Source organism: Scyliorhinus canicula, chromosome 17 (assembly GCF_902713615.1).
Source record: "Scyliorhinus canicula chromosome 17, sScyCan1.1, whole genome shotgun sequence".
Lineage (NCBI taxonomy): Eukaryota > Metazoa > Chordata > Chondrichthyes > Carcharhiniformes > Scyliorhinidae > Scyliorhinus > Scyliorhinus canicula.
The window spans coordinates 5,899,117-5,921,773 of NC_052162.1; positions in this window are offsets into that span (position 1 = coordinate 5,899,117).

Below are 22,657 nucleotides of genomic sequence, written 5' to 3' on the forward strand. Positions count from 1 at the left end.
AAGAAGCCGCTCATGCGTGTCCAGGCCAGGTGCGCCCTGTACATGAACTTTCCTTGCGCTAGGCTCAGCCCTGTGAGGAGACCACAAGACATCAGACCATAAGACACAGGAGCAGAATTAGGCCACTCGGCCCATCGAGTCTGTTCTGCCATTCAATCATGGCTGATATGTTTCTCATCCCCATTCTCCTGCCTTCTCCCCATAACCCCTGATCCCCTTATTAATCAAGAACCTATCGATCTCTGTCTTAAAGACACTCAGTGATTTGGCCTCCACAGTCTAGGTTCAGGTTGAGTTCACCCCATGTAGTACCTCGATCCAGATACCTCCCACTCTCTCCATGCCCAGATCCTCTCCCAATCTTTCTTGTGTCCTATCCAGTGGGGCCCTAACTTCTTCTAACATTCATCTGTACATGGCGCATTTGCCGTCCCCTAATGTGCCCGTCGCTAAGAGTCTGTCCAGTAGGATGTGTCCCTGTAACTTGGGGAAACGTTGCGGGCTCCTTGCGGATGAAGTCCCTCAGTTGTAAGTATTGGAGCTCATTCCCTTTTGGGAGCTGGAACTTCTCTGTTAGTTTCCCCAGGATCACTACTCCACCATCTACGTCCAGGTCCCTTACTGTCCCATGATTAGCTGTTGGTAGTCGAGGTTGGGGATCTCCGTGATGGTTTTTTAAATTAACTCGCCGTCCTCCCAGTTTGTACCACTGGGATCCCCTTCTAGAGCCTCACTAACCATTAAGTATCATCGTCCTGGGTCCGTTACAGTGTTTGTCGCTGTAAAGGTTGTCCTTTTGTTAAACAGTATGGCCACCCCCTCGCCCTGATGTTGAAGCACACCTGATATGTCTGTCCCACCCAGCTTTTCCTCACCCTCAGTCGGTCCTTCTCTCTTAAATTTGTCTCCTGAAGAAAGACCACGCAAGCCTTCAGACTTTTGGGATGGGCGAAGACTCTGGATCTTTTCACTGGTCCGTTAAGTCCTCTCACGTTCCAGCTGACTATTCTGATGGGTGGTTTCTGTGCCCCCTCCTGTGGGATCACCTATACTTACCTCGTAGACGTGCCCCTGCACCCCGGGATTTCCTTTTGTTTATGGTCCATCCAAGATGGCCACCATCGCCTTCTTCTTTCCAACTGACTCCACATGTGACCTGTTGCAACCAGCATTCTACCTTTCCACCCTAACCCCACCCCCATCTCAGTCCAACCTTCCCCCTTGACTCCCTCTGCCCGTGTAGGCCCTCTTCTCTTTCCCCGTACCCCTGTTACTCCCCTTGCCTACACCGCTCCTCCCGTTGCCTCTTGCCGACTGCCCCCTCCCTGGTTTGGTGCTTAATTCCCCTCCCTCTGTCGTTTCCTTCCCCCCCCACCCCAATTTTACTCCGATGCACCAGCCTGCTCACTAGTGTGATGGCTCCTCCCTGAAAACGGGTCTTTTTGTACCCAACCCGTCTGATTTCCCCCCTGCCTACTCCACGTGCCTAAGTACAGTTGCTCCCTCTCCCCCCTTAGATCGTGTAAGTCCTCCCTAGTTCTTAGTTTTCCCTCACTGTTTCTCCCGAGTCCGCTTTTTTGTTGAGACCTGTTCACTTCCTCTGATATGTTGAAATAAAGTTCTTTATCGCTGTGTGACCCATAGTCTTGCTGAGTGCAACATGCGGAAGTGCACCTTGCTTTTAAAAAGTGCGGTTCCTGCCCTCTGCACCCTCCAGTAACCCAATAATTCGCAGGCTCTGTCAACAGGGCCTGTTTACGGGGTCATCCACCTTCCCCTTTCGTGCCTTCTGGGCACTCGCCAACCTTGCCACCTCGGCTTCCAGCGAGGCGATCCACACATCCTGGTCGGTGGGCGATTTGTCCAGGTCCCGCACCGTCGCCCCGCGGGACTCCTGTCTCCTAGTTGCCACATTCCGGCGCCTGTTCAGGTTCACAGAGGGAGAATTCAGCAAGTAAGTGGGGGTTAAGTTGGGGAACCTTTTCGTTCTTTTGGTGCCCTTTTGACGGGTTCAGAAGGTCTATTGCAGGGCGGCACGGTGGCGCAGTGGCTAGCATTGAGAAATTCCCAGGAGAGCGCTGTATTTCGTGTGACTGCTCAGCTCATGGTCACCACCGGAAGTCAAGACTGACCTTTAATGCCCAGTCCCTAGTTGCCCTGAGAAATAGGTGGTGAAGGGCTGTCTTCTTGAACTACTGCAGTCCGCACGCTGCTCATGCACCCACAACTGTGTGAGGGAACCCATGATCTGTAAGCATGCTGTCAGGAATATAATATTGCTTCTAAATCTGTGGCCAGAAAAAATAGAATCAGGCTGATCGCATTTGAAGCCTTCCACAAGCTGAAGCTTGCCAGGAGAAGATTGCAGGAGCCAAAGCATTGCACAGAAACCCCTTTAAGGCAGTTCTAATCCAGAATACTTCCACTATTGACAGGGAGCTCTGTTGGCAATACCACCCATACACTGCTGGCTAGCTGCACTTTAAAAGTGAATCATTGGCCGTGAAACACTTTGAGATGCTATGAGACTGCGAAAGGCTCAATAACAAATATTTTACATACAGAACCTGATGCAGGACAACAAACCACATCGACAAATGTTGAAAACTGTAGGCGTTTCACCATCAGAGAGAGGCCATTCTGCCTGTGCTGCCCCTCTGCTGGACAAATCCAACACAAATTCAGGCTGCCTCACACGCCCTACTCTTGGTTCTGTATCTCCCACTGATTTATCCACAGTCTCACCCACACTGAGTCTGGAGTAACACATTCCAGGCTCCAGCAGATGTAAGTGTGAAGGAATTTCACCCTCCTGATTCTCTCAGCGGCAATTATAAATTGGCGTGCACCTCCTCACTGACTCCAGAAGGAACTGTCCCTCCCTCTTTACTCTGTCAAATCTCTCCGTGGTTTAAAAAACCCTGTGGCTTAGTTGTGGTGTCAGATCTATTTCTTACTTGCTGTGACAGAACCAGAAAGTTTATACTCTATTTCCATAATCGTTTCTGTCCTGTAATATAACCCAGCTCCCTCACTGTCAAGTCTTCCCTGTTTATATTCTGCGCAGCCACCAAGAACAGATGATAGTATCATGGAGTGGTACAGCACAGAAGGTGGTCATTTGGCCCCCACGCCCATGCCAGTTCTTTCAAAGAACTATCTTAACTCACTACACCTTGGATTGGATTGGATTGGATTTGTTTATTGTCACGTGTACCGAGGTACAGTGAAAAGTATTTTTCTGCGAGCAGCTCAACAGATCATTAAGTACATGAGAAGAAAAGGGAATCAAAGAAAATACATAATAGGGCAACATAAGGTATACAATGTAACTACATAAGCATTGGCATCGGATGAAGCATACAGGGTGTAGTGTTAATGAGGTCAGTCCATAAGAGGGTCATTTCGGAGTCTGGTGACAGTGGGGAAGAAGCTGTTTTTGAGTCTGTTCGTGCGTGTTCTCAGACTTCTGTATCTCCTGCCCGACGGAAGAAGTTGGAAGAGTGAGGAAGCCGGGTGGGAGGGGTCTTTGATTATGCTGCCCGCTTTCCCCCGGCAGCGGGAGGTGTAGATGGAGTCAGTGGATGGGAGGCAGGTTTGTGTGATGGACTGGGCTGTATTCATGACTCTCTGAAGTTTTGTGCGGTACTGGGCTGAGCAGTTGCCATACCAGGCTGTGATGCAGCCCGATAGGATGCTTTCTATGGTGCATCTGTAAAAGTTGGTAAGGGTTAATGTAGACATGCCGAATTTCCTTAGTTTCCTGAGGAAGTGTAGGCGCTGTTGTGCTTTCTCGGTGGTAACGTCGATGTGGGTGGACCAGGACAGATTTTTAGAGATGTGCACCCCTAGGAATTTGAAACTGCTAACCATCTCCACCTCGGCCCCGTTGATGCTGACAGGGGTGTGTACAGTACTTTGCTTACAGAAGTCAATGACCAGCTCTTTAGTTTTGCTGGCATTGAGGGAGAGATTGTTGTCGCTGCATCACTCCACTAGGTTCTCTATCTCCCTCCTGTATTCGGACTCGTCGTTATTCGAGATCCGGCCCACTATGGTCGTGTCGTCAACAAACTTATAGATGGAGTTAGAACCTCACGTTTCCTGCAGCCCTGCAAATCTTTCCCCATCCAATTCCCTTTTAAAAATGGAAACTATCATTGAATCTGCTTCCATCTACCTTTCAGAAAGCGTGTTCCAGATCGAATCCATGGCCGCGCATGTGCATGGTGGCAGCCTGCAGCGGTCACACCGTGCTTCATGGCGGACACAGCCCATGGACCCCTCCCGCAAAAATAGTCCCCCCCTTCGGCCAGCTCGCCCACCCTGGATCGCCCCCCACAGTGTCCCCAGCCCAGAATAAAGTCCCCCTGCCCGCGGATCAGCCCTCCCCCGACTGTGGCAGCGCTGGACTGAGTCCGGAGCCGCCACGTTGAGTTCCCGACATATGAGAACACAAGTGTCCCACGCCGTCGGGAACTCGGCCGGTCGGGAACAGATACTCCAAGAGTACGCCGCTTTTCAGGGCATGGAGCATCCCGAAACTGGCGCCTCCCCCTATTTCGGTGTCACCGGAGATTCTCCGCCTTGTCGCCGAACGTGATTTTGTTCGTCCGGGATCGGAGAATCCATCCTATGGTGTCAATGTGTGATGTAATAGAAACACACAGCAGAGATATGAGATGATGGGGCAGCAGGGTGGCGCAGTGGGTTAGCCCTGCTGCCTCACGGCGCCGAGGTCCCATGTTCGATCCCGGCTCTGGGTCACTGTCCGTGTGGAGTTTGCACATTCTCCCCGTGTCTGCGTGGGTTTCGCCCCCACAACCTAAAAATGTGCAGAGTAGGTGGATTGGCCATGCTAAATTGCCCCTTAATAGAAAAAAAATAATTGGGTAATCTAAATTTAAAAAAAGAAACGAGATATGAAATGATAATTAGTGAAGTACCACCTACACCATGGCACACTGTGGGAGCTGATTTATTGCCACACAATCAAGAATGGTATCTCATAATTGCAGTCTACAATTCAAAGTTCCCTTTCACCAGGAGGATGTTGGACTTGAGAGCCGCATCGAATCCTCTCAGCAGCATTAGCCACGTTTGCTGTGTAAGGAATTTTCTAAAACATTAGTCTGTGACAATGGTGCCCAGTTCACCTCCAGGGAAGGTAAGGATTAAATTAACAGCACGGTGGCACAGTGGTTAGCACTGCTGTCTCCCAGCTCTCGGGACCCCGGGTTCAATTCCGGCCTCAGGTGACTGTTCGGAGTCTGCACGTTCTCCCCGTGTGTGCGTGGGTTTCCTCCGGGTGCTCTGGTTTCCTTCCACAGTCCAAAGATGTGCAGGTTAGGTGGATTGGCTGTGCTAAATGGTCCATTCGTGTCCAAAGGTGTGCAGGTCAGGTGGAGTTACGGGGGTGGGGCATGAGAGTGGACTTTCAGGTGCTCTTTCAGAGGATTGGTGCAGACTCGATGGGCCGAGTGGCCTCCTTCTGCACTGTAGGGATTCTATGGTTCTATGTTTCAGTCAAGCACAGGGTAAAGGAGGTCAGTGTTGTCATGGAGGGGAACTTGGATTTGATCGGGTTCATTTATGGAGCACCTTTCATAGCTACCAGATGTTCGAAAGCACTTTACAGCCAATGATGTACTTTTGAAGTGCTGTCACTGTTGTACTGTTGTGCTGTGCCTGCTACCCTTGTCCATCTGAGTTGGAGAAGTAGCTGGCTTGGGGGGTGCCTGTTAGGAAGCCCTAGCCAGCTGCTGCACTCCATCCAGTGGATGGTCAACTCTTCAGTCACAGAGTGTGAGAATAAAGGTTTAAGATGCTCCAGTCAAGCGAACTGCTTTTGTCCTGCATGGTATCAAGCTTCCTGAATGTCACATTTTGAACAGCAGAAGATGCTTTGACATAGATTTTGTTTCGAGAGGTCACGTCTGTTCACGCAGAATAAATTTATCCACAGGAACAGCTCAGAATTACTGTTACATCATTATTATGTGCAGAGTATATGATCTTTTTTAAAATAATCTTTATTGTCACAAGTAGGCTTACATTAACACTGCCATGAAGTTACTGTGAAAATCCCCGAGTCGCCACATTCCGGCGCCTGTTTGGGTACACGGAGGGAGAATTCAGAATGTCCAAATTATCTAACAAGCACGTCATTCGGGACTTGTGGGAGGAAACCGGAGCACCCGGAGGGAACCCACGGAGACACGGGGAGAATGTGCAGACTCCGCACAGTCAGTGAGGCAAGCCGGGAACCTGGCGCTGTGAAGCAACAGTGCTAACCACCGTGCTACTGTGCTACCCACTGTGCTACCGTGCTGCCCTTGATGTGGGCTACTTTCTCAGCAACGGCAGCTGGCGTTGTGCTTCCACACCAGTCAGTGGCAGGGGTTGCAGGGTCAGGAAAAAGAAAGTTCTGCTCAAACGAAGGCAGCTTCAAATGCTGGTGGGCAGGAGGTCAGAAAAGTGCACAGCACCAAACCAGGCCGTCATTATATTTGGCAAGCAATGCATGAAAGAGGTGTAAAACGAAGGAGGAGCGGGGGGCCCTGCTGATGGAAGGGACGGAGGAGGGCTTACTTTTTTTTTTAAACCCATGATGAGGTTGGGATTTCTAAAGGCCTGAGTTGAAATGCTCATTCTTTATGCCCGAGGGCTGGCGAATCACAAAGGCACATCAAAGAGGTTTATATCCTGCACTGAGCAATTCCACAGCAGAAAGTGCGATTCTGAATGGAGAGGCAGCAGGGGTCTTACAGGTTGCCTTTGTAAAGTAGCTCTCAAAATCCAGCCAGGAATATATTAAGTGGCAATATCCAGTTTACAGTCTGTTTGGCTTTTCACTTCATTCATTCCTGTTCCAGCGCAGGTTTTAAAAATTGAATACGCAAAGTTTGATGCACAGAAACAGGCCTTGTGACCCACTGACCCACCTTTTATGTTCATGCAGCATACAGAGCCTCCTCCCACCCCTCTTCATCTTATCCGATCAACATATCCCGTTCCTTTCTCCCTCCTGCACTTGTCCAGCCTCACGCCCGAGGTCGGGCCGAACGCCTGTTCTGGTCAACTTGAATATTTTGTCTTTCCTGTGGGGACAATAGCCCACAGAATCCCTACAGTGAAGAAAGAGACCATTCGGCCCATTCAGTCTGCACACTATGCCCCCCGGCCCTATCCCCATAATCCACCCAACCTCTGGAGACTAAGGAGCGAATTAGCATGGCCAATCCGCCAAACCTGCACATCTTTGGACTGTGGGAGATGGTGGCATCTTTGAAGCTCTCCTCCGAGGTGATCTCGAGGACAGCAGGGGGAGGGGCCACTCTAGATGGGTCGGCACCATCCGATGGAGATCCTGTGGAAGAAAGGACATGTGTCAGCGAGAGGGAAGTCTCATCATTCTGGCATGAACTACACATGGGAAAAATCATCTGGGAGGGAGCCGGTGGATATTCACCTCTGCGGTGCACGCAGTGGCGTGCAGAGGTCTGGTGATGCCCGGGGCAAATCTTGATTGTATGCCCCTAGGACTCAAGTATAAGGCCTAATATACTGAGAAATATTTTGAGAAAGGAAAACATTTTGAATATATAAACACAGATGAAACATGAAATAAACGCTTTATTCGATTTTAATATAAATCAATCAAATTTATTAAGTTCTTTTCCCCAAATGATACCTCCTGTCACAAAACACCTGAACTACTTCACTTTTTACATCAGCTGTGAGAAATTCTTTTTCAATGCTTATTAAAGCCAGGTTGGTCAGTCGCTCCTGTGACATAGAAGACCTCAGATATGTTTTTATTCATTTCAGTTTTGAAAATGACCTTTCACAGCTTGCGACTGAAAATGCGATTGTAAGCAGTAATCTGCATGAAACACACAGCATCGGAAAGACATCCCTCCCATACTGCAGTAAAGACTCCAGAGCATCTTTAGGATCAGGGGGAACTCTATTCCCTCCAGCTCGAAGGAGCATCACAAAATCAATAATTTTGTCATATATTGCAACCACATCATTGTCATAATAATTTGCAAAGTCTGAACATTCCTTTTTTAATTTCTCTCTTGTTCATCTTCAATCACTCCTGAATTCAAGTTCAGAAGAAAAGAAAATCGGTCACTGAGTCTTTGAAGACGGACACTGCGGTCTTCAATTTCAGTTTTTAATCTGTTCACAATCTCTACCATTACTCTATTCATTTCTTCTTGTGCCGTCAGTCCACTATCTCTTGCTGACTCTCCAGGCATTATTCTTCTTCTCCTTGTTCGTGCAATTGGTATTCCCCAATTTTGACAATATTCATTGGCTAAATCTATTGCATTGTGGATAATCTCGTCATTCTTCAAATTCAAGATATGAATAAGTCCTCTCAGATCACAAGAAGCTTCATGGAACCCCATTTTCGGATCCTGCAAACGTTTTGAGACTTTATCCACTGATGATAAAACTGAGTACCAAAAATTTAATAAAGCTATAAACGGGAACTGTTGAATAGAGTTCAGTAGCGATCCTGCATCAGATTTAGTTTCCCTTGAAAATTCTCCTTCCAGCAGGTGTTGAAGGCTTGCAATAACGTTGTCACACTCTTCATGGATTACTTGCACAGCATCATGGCTGGAACTCCATCTTGTGTCACACTGTCTTTTCACAGTCCGAGTGACAAATGATTTTAACACTTCCCAACGAGAAGTAGATGAAGAAAAAAAAGTAGAGTTTTTCTAGAATGCCAAAAAATGTAACAACAACAGGTTGCACCTCACTTGCATGGACACAGGACAAATTGAGGCTGTGGTTCTCGCAGTTCACAAACACAGCTTTTGGGTTAACTTCAAGAATTTTTTGTTGAACACCTCCTCTCACTCCAGCCATAACTGCTGTGTTATCATATGCTTGACCACGACAGTCATTCATGGAAATTTTGTCTTCTTCCAATTTTTCCTGAATTTTATTTACCAGGCTGACTGCATCTTTCTTGTTGACTTGAAAAAAATCCCAGAAATGTCTCCTTTATTTCTACTTTTCTGTTTTCATCAATATGAACGTAACGCAGAATTTCAGAAACCTGATCTTCATGGGCAATATCTGAAATGAATGAAATGAAAATCGCTTATTGTCACGAGTAGGCTTCAATGAAGTTACTGTGAAAAGCCCCTAGTTGCCACATTCCGGCGCCTGTCCGGGGAGGCTGGTACGGGAATCGAACCGTGCTGCTGGCCTGCTTGGTCTGCTTTAAAAGCCAGCGATTTAGCTCAGTGAGCTAAACCAGCATCTGGAGTTGAATCCAGCATTATGCTAAAATATTTTGCGTCCTTAATTTCGGAAATTATATTTTTCTTGACAGTTTCACCAAGAAGATTGATTATTTCGTTTTGAATTCTGTTGGACAAGTAGGTGACACTTTTTGGTTTCTCTTTCCCTCTCTGCAAGTGTTTTGCTAAGATGTCATCATATTTGGCCAAAAGTCTGATTGTTGCTAGAAAGTTTCCTGTATTTTCACTGACTGTCTCCCCTGGCTCTGATAACCCAGATATTCCTTCTCCTCGATGTCCACGATAGGCCAGATTCTGTTTTGCCAGAAAGGATATAACCTCGACAATCCGTTCAGTTATAGCTTTCCATCTTTTCTTTTCAGCAGACATTTGCTGTTGAAGTTCAGCATCTATCGTAGTTGAATGATGGAGTCGAACTACAAGGTTCAGGTATTCCCTCATGTGAGCTCTATGAGAAGGGCTTTTCTCATGGTCAGGTATTGTTGGATTTAATTTTCTCCAAGTGGAGAAACCGTCTTCCTTTCCAAAGTTTGACACAGACAACAAATGCTCCTTTGAAAACAAAAAGCAAACAAAACAGTAGCATGCTTTCCGATATGGAGAGTATAACAACCATTTTCTCTCCACAATTTCTCCATTTGTGGAAACTTTATCAAACCACTGTTTGGAAAATGATCTCCCATCCTTCTCAGCAAATGGACCACTTTTATTCTGATATCTTTCAGGGCCATGTTGTAATATTGTCATCTTCAAATGATCTGGAATCGGTTTCTTCAAACAGCCAAAATCGCTTCTTTGCAAAAATATGCAAATATCTTCTTTATTTTCTTCACATGGATCATCATCCTGACAACGAGACTGAGGAGAGAGAGTATTATGTTCTGACCGAGCTGAATCCGTATCAGAAAAATCCTTCTCTGCACCCGCATCATCTTTTACTTCTCCAGGTTCTCCTACTTCTTCTTTACTTCTTTTTATCCATGCATCTAATGCCCCTCTTTGATGGGACTCTTCTTCGACTCTGGCCCTCTTTTTTTTCCAGTTCTGTGCTCCACTCGGTTGTACACGAAATACTCGTAACATTTCATTTTCTATCTCAAAAACCGTAAGACGCATGAGAAAACGGGAAGAAAATGGTAAACAATCGGTCAGTTGCAGACGGATAAACCATATTTCATTTCTTTGTTCCTTCGTATCAAATTATTTCACACTGATTCTCCACTGATAATTTTGTGCAATTTATATCATAGACTTGCAAATTAGTGGTATCTGTATTCGAATATTAGCATGTTAAGGAATAAATGTCTCCTATTCCGAGATTAAATGCCATAGCAGTCCTCTGATCATCCAGGCTTCACTCTTACTACATCCCACGTAAATATTTCATTAAATATCGCCAAAAAACCTATAAAAACCGTAGTTGCACCTGTTCTAGAGCTATTCACTGACCTGAGTAGGTAAAAGAACTAATCTAGATGCACAAAAAGCTGAAGAAAAGACGAGTTATGACTCGAGGAAACGCAGGAACAAACAGCCACGTCTGCTTGTTGCTTTTGATGGTTGCACCACGTACATCATGCGCATGCGTGTGGGGGGGATGGGGAGAAGGACCATTTTCTCTAGACAGAAAGGGTACACCATGTTAAAGGAATAAAGGGCTAACAACTGCCTCTGCAGTGTGGTGAGCCTCCAAAAATTGATTTATCACCACTGAAATTTTAAAATTACTATCTTATTTCCTTCTCTGGGGCAGCACGGTGGCCTAGTGGTTAGCACAACCGCCTCACGGAACTGAGGTCCCAGGTTCGATCCCGGCTCTGGGTCAATGTCCGTGTGGAGTTTGCACATTCTCCCCGTGTCTGCGTGGTTTCGCCCCCACAACCCAAAAAATGTGCAGAGTAGGTGGATTGGCCACACTAAATTGCCCCTTAATTGAAAAAAATAATTGGGTAATCTAAATTCTTTAAAAAATTTAAAAAAAAAAAAAAGAAAATTTTTTTTTTTTTTCCCTTCTCTGATTGGATGCCCCCATCCAATGGATGCCCGGGGCCAATGCACCGTCGGCCCCCCCCTCTGCACGCCACTGGGTGCAGGCCGATCTCACCATCGGTGATCAATCTGTCCTCGGCCACCCCTGTGACCTCCAGGGCTCGTTCCTCGTTGGGGGTGAGGTCCCTGGGGTCGGCAAACAGCTGCCCATCTGGGCCCTCTTTCACCAACTTCTCCTGCGGGGATACACAGCTGAAGGCTTCGAGGGCGGAGGGTAGGGGGTGGTCGCAGGGAACAGGTGTGGGCAGCCGATTATAGGTGGGATCCGTTGATGGATGACATGGTGTGCTGGGGCGTGGGTGTAGCATTTTGCTGGGAGGGCTAGTGCCAGGTGCAGAGTCGTGAGGGGTGGGAGGGGGGAGTTGGGAATGGCAGGCAGGACCGGTGCCAGGAGACTGATGCCAACTCACCTGTGCAGCCTGGTGGAAGTTGTTGATCTTCTCGTGAACTGAGGGGGGGGGGGCGACCCTCCTGGTGACCCTCCCTGTGCTGATGGCCGCTGCCCTGTGGCTGACCCTCCAAACCCCTCGGGAGAAGAGGATATCCGTCCTGGACTCCACTGCGTCCATAGGCCTGACCGGGTCAGCATTTCTGAATCGTGGAGCAGGTTTGGGCGGTGGCATGGCCGTGCTCTGTCTGGGGTTTGCCCTGCGGGATGGGTTTAAGTGCTGCCCCTCCTCGTTAGCGGGGAGTTGCCGGGTGGGGTCCCGGCGAATCAGCTGGTGGGCAGTCATTTTCGCCATAAAGCCTGTGGGGCATTGTTAAGTGGCCTCATTAACGTCAGATAACGAGGGGTACGACCTTGTGGGTCGGCCATTGTGAAACACCCGGCGATCCCCGCTAGCCACCACACTTAGAACAAATTTGGTTAGATCACACCCGTTCTTTCCACAGAGGGGCTGGTTTAGCTCACTCAGCTAAATCGCTGGCTTTTAAAGCAGGCCAGCAGCACGGCTCGATTCCTGTACCAGCCTCCCCGGACAGGCTCTGGAATGTGGTGACTAGGGGCGTTTCACAGTAACTTCATTGAAGCCTACTCGTAGGGCAGCACGGTGGCCTAGTGGTTAGCACAACCGCCTCATGGCGCTGAGGTCCCAGGTTCGATCCCGGCTCTGGGTCACTGTCCGTGTGGAGTTTGCACATTCTCCCCGTGTCTGCGTGGGTTTTGCCCCCACAACCCAAAAATGTGCAGAGTAGGTGGATTGGCCACGCTAAATTGCCCCTTAATTGGAAAAAATAATTGGATAATCTAAATTTAAAAAAAAAATTAAAAAAAATAAAAATTGAAGCCTACTCGTGATAATAAAGCGATTTTCATTTTCCACTTCATTTCAGATTAGTTTGTAATTTCCATTTTCAGGTGCAGCCCCCGTTCGCAGGTTCTTCTGTTTGAGACAAGGTGAAGCTATTTAGCGTGGCTGGCATTACCCAGCCCTGTTAGAAACCTAAATATTGGCAATCACATGACCTTTGAACCTCCCATGTTCCAGCAAGAACATTACACAATTACTCCTTAATAACCCAGTCCTTCTATTCCCTCAATCACTCTGGATGCTGTCTCCTCTATTCGGGCAAGAACTGCAACAACCCTTTCTGTGCTGTGGCCGTCCGAATTGTACACAGAGCTGTGAAACCAAACCACTTACAGCAATATCGGAATGGGAAGGAAAGAGCCAGTTTCAGAAACGCTCGCATGGAGCAGTCACTCCACTGTGATGTAAACTCCAAACTGCAGGAGGCCTTCAGAAAGAAAGAGGTCAGTGCCTGCCTGGGGAGTCCAACAAAGCCGACCCTCTGATCTCTGGTCATTTAATTAATGCGTGCTACCTGCTCAGCCTGTGGAGGTTTTCTTTCTGGATGCTCTTGGTCCACAGTGTGAAATTGCTCGCCTCCCAAAGCCCGTGATTATCATAGAATCATCGAATCATAGAGTGTACACGAGGCCCTTCAGCCCATCAAGCTTGCACCAAGAAAAAACAACTCTAAATCTAAACTAAACCACTTCCCAGCGCTTGGCCCATAGCCTTGAATGTTGTGACATTTCAAGTGCTCATCTAAGTACTTTTTAAAGGTTGTGAGATTTCTTGCCTCAACCACCCTCCCAGGCCGTGCATTCCAGTTCACCAACATTCCCTGGCTGTAAACCTTTTTTTCTCAAACCCCGTCTAAACCTGCTGCCTTACACCCTTAAATAAGGTCCCTTTATTATTGACGCTTCAACTAACGGCAGCACGGTAGCACAGTGGGCAGCTCCAGGAACCCGGGTTCGATTCCCGGCTTGGGTCACTGTCCGTGCGGAGTCTGCACATTCTCCCCGTGTCTGCGTGGGTTTCCTCCGGGTGCTCCGATTTCCTCCCACAAGTCCCGAAAGACGTGCTGTTCGGTGAATTGGACATTCTGAATTCTCCCTCTGTGTACCCGAACAGGCGCCGGAATGTGGCGACTCAGGGATTTTCACAGTAACTTGATTTCAGTGTTCATGTAAGCCTACTTGTGGCACTAATAAAGGTTATTATTAAGGGAAGCAGCTGCTTTCTATCTACCCTGTCTATGCCCCTCATAATCTTCCACACCTCAATCAGGTCCCGTCTAGGCCTTCACTGCTCCAAGAAAACAACCCTCTTCACAGCTGAAATGCTCCAACCCAGGTAACACCCTGGTGAATCTCCTCTCCGTCCTCTCCGGTACAATTATATCCTTCCTATAGTGCGGCGACCAGATCTGTACACAGTACTCCAGCTGTGGGCTAACCAAAGTTCTGTACAGATCCAACATGACCTTCTTGTTCTTGTAATCTATGCCACGATTGATAAAGGCAAGCATCCTGTCTATCTTCGTAACAACCCTATTAACCTGTCCTCTCACCTTCAGGGATCTGTAAACATGCACCTCAAGATCCCCCTGTACCTCTGAGATTAGATTCCCAGTGTCCTGCCATCCATTGAGTGCTCCTTTGTCACATTACTCCTTCCAAAGTGCATCACCTCACACTCTTCAGGGTTCAATTCCACCTGCCACTGATCTTCCATCTGACCAATCCTTCTATACCCTTCTGTAACCGAAGACCGTCTTCTTCACTGTCAACCACCCACCCAATCTTGGTGTCATCTGCGAACTTACTTACCATCCCTCCCCACATTTTCTTCCATACTGTTTATATATATCACAAACAATAAGGGACCCAGCACTGCTCCCTGTGTTTGGCCGCTGGACACCGGCCTCCAGTCACAAACAACCTTCCACCACCACCCTCTGTCTCCTACCACAAAGCCAGTTTGAGATTCAACTCGTCACATTATCCTGCATCACATGTGCTTTACCTTCTTTATCAGTCCATCATGTGGGACCTTGTCAAAGGCTTTGCTGAAATCTATATAAGCTGCATCAACTGCACAGCCCTCATCGACACACCTGGTCACCTCCTCGAAGAATTCAATCAAATTAATAATAATAATAATTTTTATTAGTGTCACAAGTAGGCTTACATTGGAATGAAGTTACTGTGAAAAGCCCCTAGTGGCCACACTCCGGCGCCTGTTCGGGTACACTGAGGGAGAATTCAGAATGTCCAATTCACCAAACAAGCACGTCTTTCAGGACTTGTGGGAGGAAACCGGAGGACCCGGAGGAAACCCACGGGGAGAACATGCAGACTCCGCACAGACAGTGACCCAAGCTGGAAATCAAACCTGGGACCCTGGTGCTGTGAAGCAATAGTGTTAACCACTGAGCTACCGTTGGGCATGACCTCCCTCTGACAAAGCCACGCTGACTGTCCCTGATCAAGCTTTGCCTCTCCAAGTGGAGATTGACTCTGTCCTTCAGAATTTTCTCCAATACTTTCCGTGCCACCGATGTGAGGCTCACTGGCCTGTCATTCCCTGTTTATCGAACATGTCTCTCTGATGTGCACTCTCATGAGTGAATCGAGGGAATTTGTGTTTGCATCTTTCCTTCCATTCGCTAATACTGTCTTGGTAAATTACTGCTTGCAACTGACTGCATTGGTGGACCGATAGGTCGCAGAAGACCACTCGGCCCATCATACATTGGGTTCTCATTTTTCCCAGAAGCTGGCTCTGCAGAGGATGAAGAAGACGGACACCATGTGGATAAGTGGTAGCCTTCTCTCTCGATTCCTCAATGCGGTGCTCGCTTGAATGCAGTTATTCCTGTCCTCATTACTTCATAACATTTCCTTCAAAGAGAAACATTAATTTCTGCTTCATTTGTCATTCCTTTTTAACGTTTTTTGCCCAGAAGGTTGCAATGTTTGTCTGGCTGCTGTCTCTGTCACTCTCCATCCTTCAAGCTCCCTTACCTATTTCTCCAGGAACTTTATTTTACCGAAATACTCCTGCGTGTGTAATGATGAACTGCTTTCAGCTGAGTGCAAGAGTAGCTATATTTAGATAGACTATACATAATACTTACAGCAAGGGACAGGTCATTTGACATATCTGGTCTATGTCAGTGTTTATACTCAAGCCTCCTCCCACGCTAATCAATCTCACGCTTTCAATGTGTCTTTCCATTCCTTTCTCCCTCATATACCCACCCAGCTTCTCCTCAAATACGTCAATGTTATTTGCCTCTGGAGCATCCTGGGGAAACTTTCGGTTACCTGTCAAAGCTGCTGAACAAACACCGTGACACCTTGGCAAAAGTTATATCAACCAAAGTTGTTAAATAAACTGCAGTTTAGGAGGTGGCAGCTTTCAGATAAGACATCTGTCCCCTCAGGTGGACAGACAAGATCCCATGGCTCTGTCCCAAAGAGAGTGTAGTGGAGTTCACTCTAATTTCCTGGCCATCACTCAACACTGCTCCCCAAAACAAAAAGTGATCTGGACGTTAACACGTTGGTGCCGACAGTAATTGCTGCATCACAACAGCGGCCACACTTTAAAGAACCATTTTGTTGATTTGGGACGCTCTGAGTCGTGAAATGTGAACTTCAAATGCAGTTTCTTTTCTTTTTCTTTTTATAAATTTAGATTACCCAATTATTTTTTTTTCCAATTAAGGGGCAATTTAGCGTGGCCAATCCACCTACTCTGCACACTTTTGGGTTGTGTGGGTGAAACCCACGCAGACACGGGGAGAATGTGCAAACCCCACACGGACAGTGACCCAGAGCCGGGATTGAACCTGGGACCTCGGCGCAGTGAGGCAGCAGTGCTAACCACTAGGCCACCATGCTGCCCTAGTTTCTTTTCTTGTGGAAAAGCGTTTTGTGCGCAGATCTCCAAAACCAACTGCCTTTGAAATTCCTGAACGTCAGTTTTATCCCTGTTTAACGGGATGGCAGTGACAGTCTCGCTGTGATCTTAGCTTTCTGGCAGGCTGTGTTAGCTTCTAGTGCTGTCTAGTCTGACACAGGATTGTGTGTACCAAATGGTTAAGCTTCCAAAAAGCTTCACAGCCAATTGCTGTAAAGGCCGTCCTCAATAAAAGGAAAACATCACATCGCAGAATAAACCACCGATGACCAATAAATCGAAAATCCAAGGATAAAATGTCATCGCCTTATAAAGGATGCTCAGCTGGTGCATTATTGCTGTAAGTACGAGAAACGTAAACCCTGAAGGAACATACACTTAGTTTTCAGGCTGGATAGTGAGGACTATTTTTTTTTTGCATTAAGAGAGAAGCTTTGCTTCAGATGAAATGCCACCCTAGAGGCTCCCACAGATCAGTAAAGTTTCAATTTTTGTTTCGGCCTTTACTGCTGCCTTACGTGAAAGTATAGTTCAGGAGCTGAAAATGTGAGTCTTCGGTTGAACCTATGAGGAGTTCCTCTCTTGTTTCCTCAGGTTTTCAAGTGATCAGCTTGATTGCACAATGGCCTCGCACTCCACTGAGTGCATCAGCTAGCACTAATGGACTTCATGTCACGGCAGAGATGACAAGAATCCTGAGGCGTTGCACAAACTCATTCCTTGATGGGCCTCTCAAGGCAGGGTCATGCGTTGGTGAGATGATCGAGTCACAACTTGGAACGCTATGCGAAAGCAAAATAAAAGTTCACGTTAGGATTGACCCACACCCACTATGATTTAGGATCTGCCTGCAATTTTGTTTCGATATAATCTTAGAGTCCTGGAGATCTACAGCCCATCGCGCCTGCGCCGGTCAAACTCAACCACCTAAGAATTCATAATAATAATCTTTATTGTCACAAGTAGGCTTACATTAACACTGATGTGGAGATGCCGGCATTGGACTGGGGTGAGCACAGTAAGAAGTCTTACAACACAAGGTTAAAGTCCAACATGTATGTTTCAAACACGAGCTTTCGGAGCACTGCTCCATTCACCTGAGGAAGGAGCAGTGCTCCGAAAGCTAGTGTTTGAAACATACATGTAGGACTTTAACCTGGTGTTGTAAGACTTCTTACTGTACATTAACACTGTAATGAAGTTACTGTGAAAAGCCCCCAGTCGCCACACTCCGGCGCCTGTTCGGGTACACCGAGGGACAATTCAGAATGTCCAATTCACCAAACAAGCATGTCTTTCGGGACTTGTGAGAGGAAACCGGAGTGGCCGGAGGAAACCCACGCAGACACAGGGAGAACGTGCAGACTCTGCACAGACAGTGACACAAGCCGGGAATCGAATCCGGGTCCCTGGTGCTGTGAAGCAACATAGAACATAGAACATAGAACACTACAGCGCAGTACGGGCCCTTCGGCCCTCGATGTTGCGCCGACCTGTGAAACCATCTGAAGCCTATCTGACCTACACTATTCCATTTTCATCCATATGTCTATCCAGTGACCACTTAAATGCCCTTAAAGTTGGCGAGTCTACTACTGTTGCAGGCAGGGCGTTCCACACCCCTACTACTCTCTGAGTAAAGAAACTGCCTCTGACATCACCCCTATATCTATCACCCCTCAATTTAAAGCTATGTCCCCTCGTGTTGGTCATCACCATCCGAGGAAAAAGACTCTCACTGTCCACCCTATCTAACCCTCTGACTATCTTATATTAAGTCACCTCTCAGCCTTCTCCTCTCTAACGAAAACAACCTCAATTCCCTGAGCCTTTCCTCGTAAGACCTTCCCTCCATACCAGGCAACATCCTAGTAAATCTCCTCTGAACCCTTTCCAAAGCTTCCACATCCTTCCTATAATGTGGTGACCAGAACTGCACGCAGTACTCCAGGTGTGGCCGCACCAGAGTTATGTACAGCTGCAGCATGACCTTGTGGTTCCGAAACTCAATCCCCCTGCTTATAAAGGCTAGCACACCATATGCCTTCTTAACAGCCCTATTAACCTGGGTGCCAACTTTCAGGGATTTATGTACCTGGATGCCGAGATCTCTCTGTTCATCTACACTACCAAGAATCTTGCCATTAGCCCAGTACTCTGCATTCCTGTTACTCCTTCCAAAGTGAACCACCTCACACTTTTCCGCATTAAACTCCATCTGCCACCTCTCAGCCCAGCTCTGCAGCTTATCTATGTCCCTCTGTATCCTATAACATCCTTCAGCACTATCCACAACTCCACCGACCTTCGTGTCATCTGCAAATTTACTAACCCATCCTTCTACACCCTCTTCCAGGTCATTTATAAAAATGACAAACAGCAGTGGCCCCAAAACAGATCCTTGCGGTACACCACTAGTAACTGAACTCCAGGATGAACATTTGCCATCAACCACCACCCTCTGTCTTCTTTCAGCTAGCCAATTACTGATCCAAACCGCTAAATCACCTTCAATTCCATACTTCCTTATTTTCTGCAATAGCCTACCATGGGGAACCTTATCAAACGCCTTTCTGAAATCCATATACACCACATCAACCGCTTTACCCTGATCCACCTGTTTGGTCACCTTCTCAAAAAACTCAATAAGGTTTGTGAGACATGACCTACCGTTCACAAAACCGTGTTGAGTATCGCTAATCAACTTGTTCTTTTCAAGAACTACTGTGCTACCGTGCCGCCCTATTTTGGTTGTCAGCAATCAAGTCATCTCCCTCCCCCTCGCCCGCAATGTGGTCAGTTACACATCACAGTGGAAACAAATGAGGCCACAGTGTGCCAGGTTGGGTGCCATAGAGAGTGCCAGGATGCCACACTGCCCTGCCCTAACCACCCGGGGGTCTCTAATGGCCTGGATGAATCCCAGGTGCCATTATAACCAGCCAACATTTGTGGAAATCAGCACTAAACATCGTCCTAGCGAGGTGTCCCTAACCTGGCCGTTAGATCCTGGGCGCCAGGATAATCCGGCTCACGCATATTTAAATGACCCATGAGGCTTATTTTAATATGCAGATCCCGACCATGCCCAGAGAGGCCAAGATCCAGATCATAACATTTCGCGAGTGTCCATTAAATCTCGCGAGGTGTTTCGAGCATCACAAATCTCGCGAGATTCAAAGGCCTCGTCCTGACACTAATTCAAGCGTGAAATCGAGGTTCGAGCCGGGCACCAATCCGACTGCTGCACTCCGGCCGCCAATTGGCAGAGGGAACGCGGTTCTCGCCTGCGCGCCAGCGGGACGATTCTGATGGATACAAATGGGTCCCAATGACCTATTTGCATCCACTTAGCGGATCCGACACCAGTGTCTCCAGGCCCTCGCGATTCCCTGATTTGATTTGATTTATTATTGTCACATTAGTATACAGTGAATAGTATTGTTTCTTGCAGCTGTACAAACAATGCATTCCGTACATAGGGAAGGAAGGAGAGACTGCAGAATATAATGTTACAGTTATAGCAAGGTGTCGAGAAAAGATCAACTTAATACGAGGTAGGTCCATTCAAAAGTCTGATGGCAGCAGGGAAGAAGTTGTTCTTGAGTCAGTTGGTACGTGACCTCAAACGAGGTAGCATGGTGGTTAGCATAAATGCTTCACAGCTCCTGGGTCCCAGGTTCGATTCCCGGCTGGGTCACTGTCTGTGCGGAGTCTGCACGTCCTCCCCGTGTGTGCGTGGGTTTCCTCCGGGTGCTCCGGTTTCCTCCCACAGTCCAAAGATGTGCGGGTTAGGTGGATTGGCCATGCTAAATTGCCCTTAGTGTCCTAAAAAAAAATAAGGTGGGTGGGTGGGTGGTGGGGGTTACTGGTATAGGGTGGATATGTTGGCTTGAGTAGGGTGATCATTGCTCGGCACAACATTGAGGGCCGAAGGGCCTGTTCTATGTTTGTATCTTTTTCCTGACGGAAGAAGGTGGAAGAGAGTATGTCCAGGGTGTGGGGTCCTTAATTATGCTTGCTGCCTTTCTGAGGCAGCAGGAATTCTAGACAGAGTCAATGGATGGGAGGCTGGTTTACATGATGGACTGGGCTACATTCACGATCTTTTGTAGTTTCCTGCGGTCTTGCACAGAGCACGATCCATACCAAGCTGTGATACAACCAGAAAGAATGCTTTCTATGGTGTATCTGTAAAAGTTGTTAAGAGTCGTATCTGACATGCCAAACTTCCTGAGACTTCTGAGGAAGTAGAGTCGTTTTTGGGCTTTCTTAACTATATTGTCGGCATGGGGGGACCAGGACAGATTGTTGGTAACTTGACACCTAAAAACTTGAAGCTCTCGACCCTTTCTACTTCGTTCCCTGGTCCTCTGGGCCAGGGATCACCTGGGTGCGGATCACTACAGGTATCATCAAACGTGAACCTGACGTGGTGGACCTCGTGGTGGGGCAAGGGGATAACTCCTTAAAAGTGTTCCCCCCCCCCACCCTACTTACCGTGTCTGCGTGAGTCTCACCCCCACGTGTCCATTCCTGGAAAGAGATCAGGTGTGACCTGTGTTTAACCCCCCTGCACCGCAGTGGGCTGTGATTGACAGATTTCATTAACAGCTGCTTCATTTATCCTCTTCACTCTCAGTGCCATAACCACAATTTTTACAAACATCAACCACATCAAAGATAGTTCATTGCTGTCAATTTCCAGCTCTGCACTTCACAATCACTCAAGCGTGAAAGGGTATTATTGGAATGCACTTAACTCTCTTTGATGTGGTTGATGCATGGTGAGGGATACTGAATTTCTGCATGATTTGCGCTACAGCAGGAGAACAAAGGGCAGTTTTCTCCGTTGCTCTATGCCAAAATCGTAGTCAATGATCTGCAGAGAATCGATTCCAACACCGAAATCGGGGCCGGCGGCGGTTTGGTGCCGATTTGCGATTCTCTGCCCCCCACAAATCGCGGTCATCGTGACACATGCCGCGCACAGATGCCATGCCATTGCTGCCTCAGCAACCAGCCTGCCCACGAGGCTCCACCTCCAATGGGCCAAGTTCCCGATGGCACGGGACACGTGAGGTCTGAGCCGGCATGCTGGCTGCGGACTGTGTCCAGCGCCGCCACACTCGGCCGAGATCTGTGCTGCTGGCCGGGGGACGGTGCGTCTGTCAGGGCTGGGGGGACGGGTGGGGAGTGGCTGGGGGTGGGCTCTGGGGACGTGGTCAGCAGCTCAGTTTTAGCGCACGGCTGTCGCCATGTTGTACGATGCAGCCTGTGCAGGTCATCAGCCGTGCACTTGCGCGGCCCGGGAACCTGCCGTTTTCGGCACAGGCGGCGGATGTTTCAGTCGGCACTGGTTCTAGTCCCTCACCGGTACTGGAATCGGTGGGAGATCGGCGCAGAATTTCCTGTTGTTAAAGTTGACACTTTCTATGCTGGCGATAGCACTTCGGGCTGGATCCTACAATTCTGCGGCTCGGTCCTGAACAAGCGGAGGGTTCTTCGGTGGGGCTGGGGGGACTGATAGGAGTAGTCCAGGGGTGGACTGGGGGGTTACAGGGGGGCAGATTTTGGCAGGTCAGGTCCGCATGCGCGATCACAGACCCTGCCATTCTGTGCCCCTACCTGCAGGTAAAGCCGGGGACTTTATGTGGCTCAGCTCTAGCCCCCACCGGGCTGATCATCGGTGCGGGTTGGCGCCAGCCTTTTGGTTGTAAGACCAGACGCATCCTCCAGACATAGCCACAGAATTGGAGAATCCAGCCCCTAGTCTCCAGAATGGATATTCCAGGCTATTGTCTGCCAAACGGGGAATCTTGCCCTTTGTCTTGACTGCTGTGCAAACTGCTGCGAACTACTTTAACTCTCGATTCCCAGACTGTATTAAAATGACAAATGTTTCATCTACCCCTGAAATCTGCTGTCCCACTTTAAATCTAGTTACTGCTATTGTCTCTTTGTTGAATCTTCTTTGAATTCTTCTGAATACCTTGGTCTCTGTTCACTTAACTCCAGACTTCTTAAACTCTCTTTCTGTCCCAATTCCCTGAGCTGTAACTTGTAATTTAGGAAGTCCGCCCCTTTGCAGCTCCC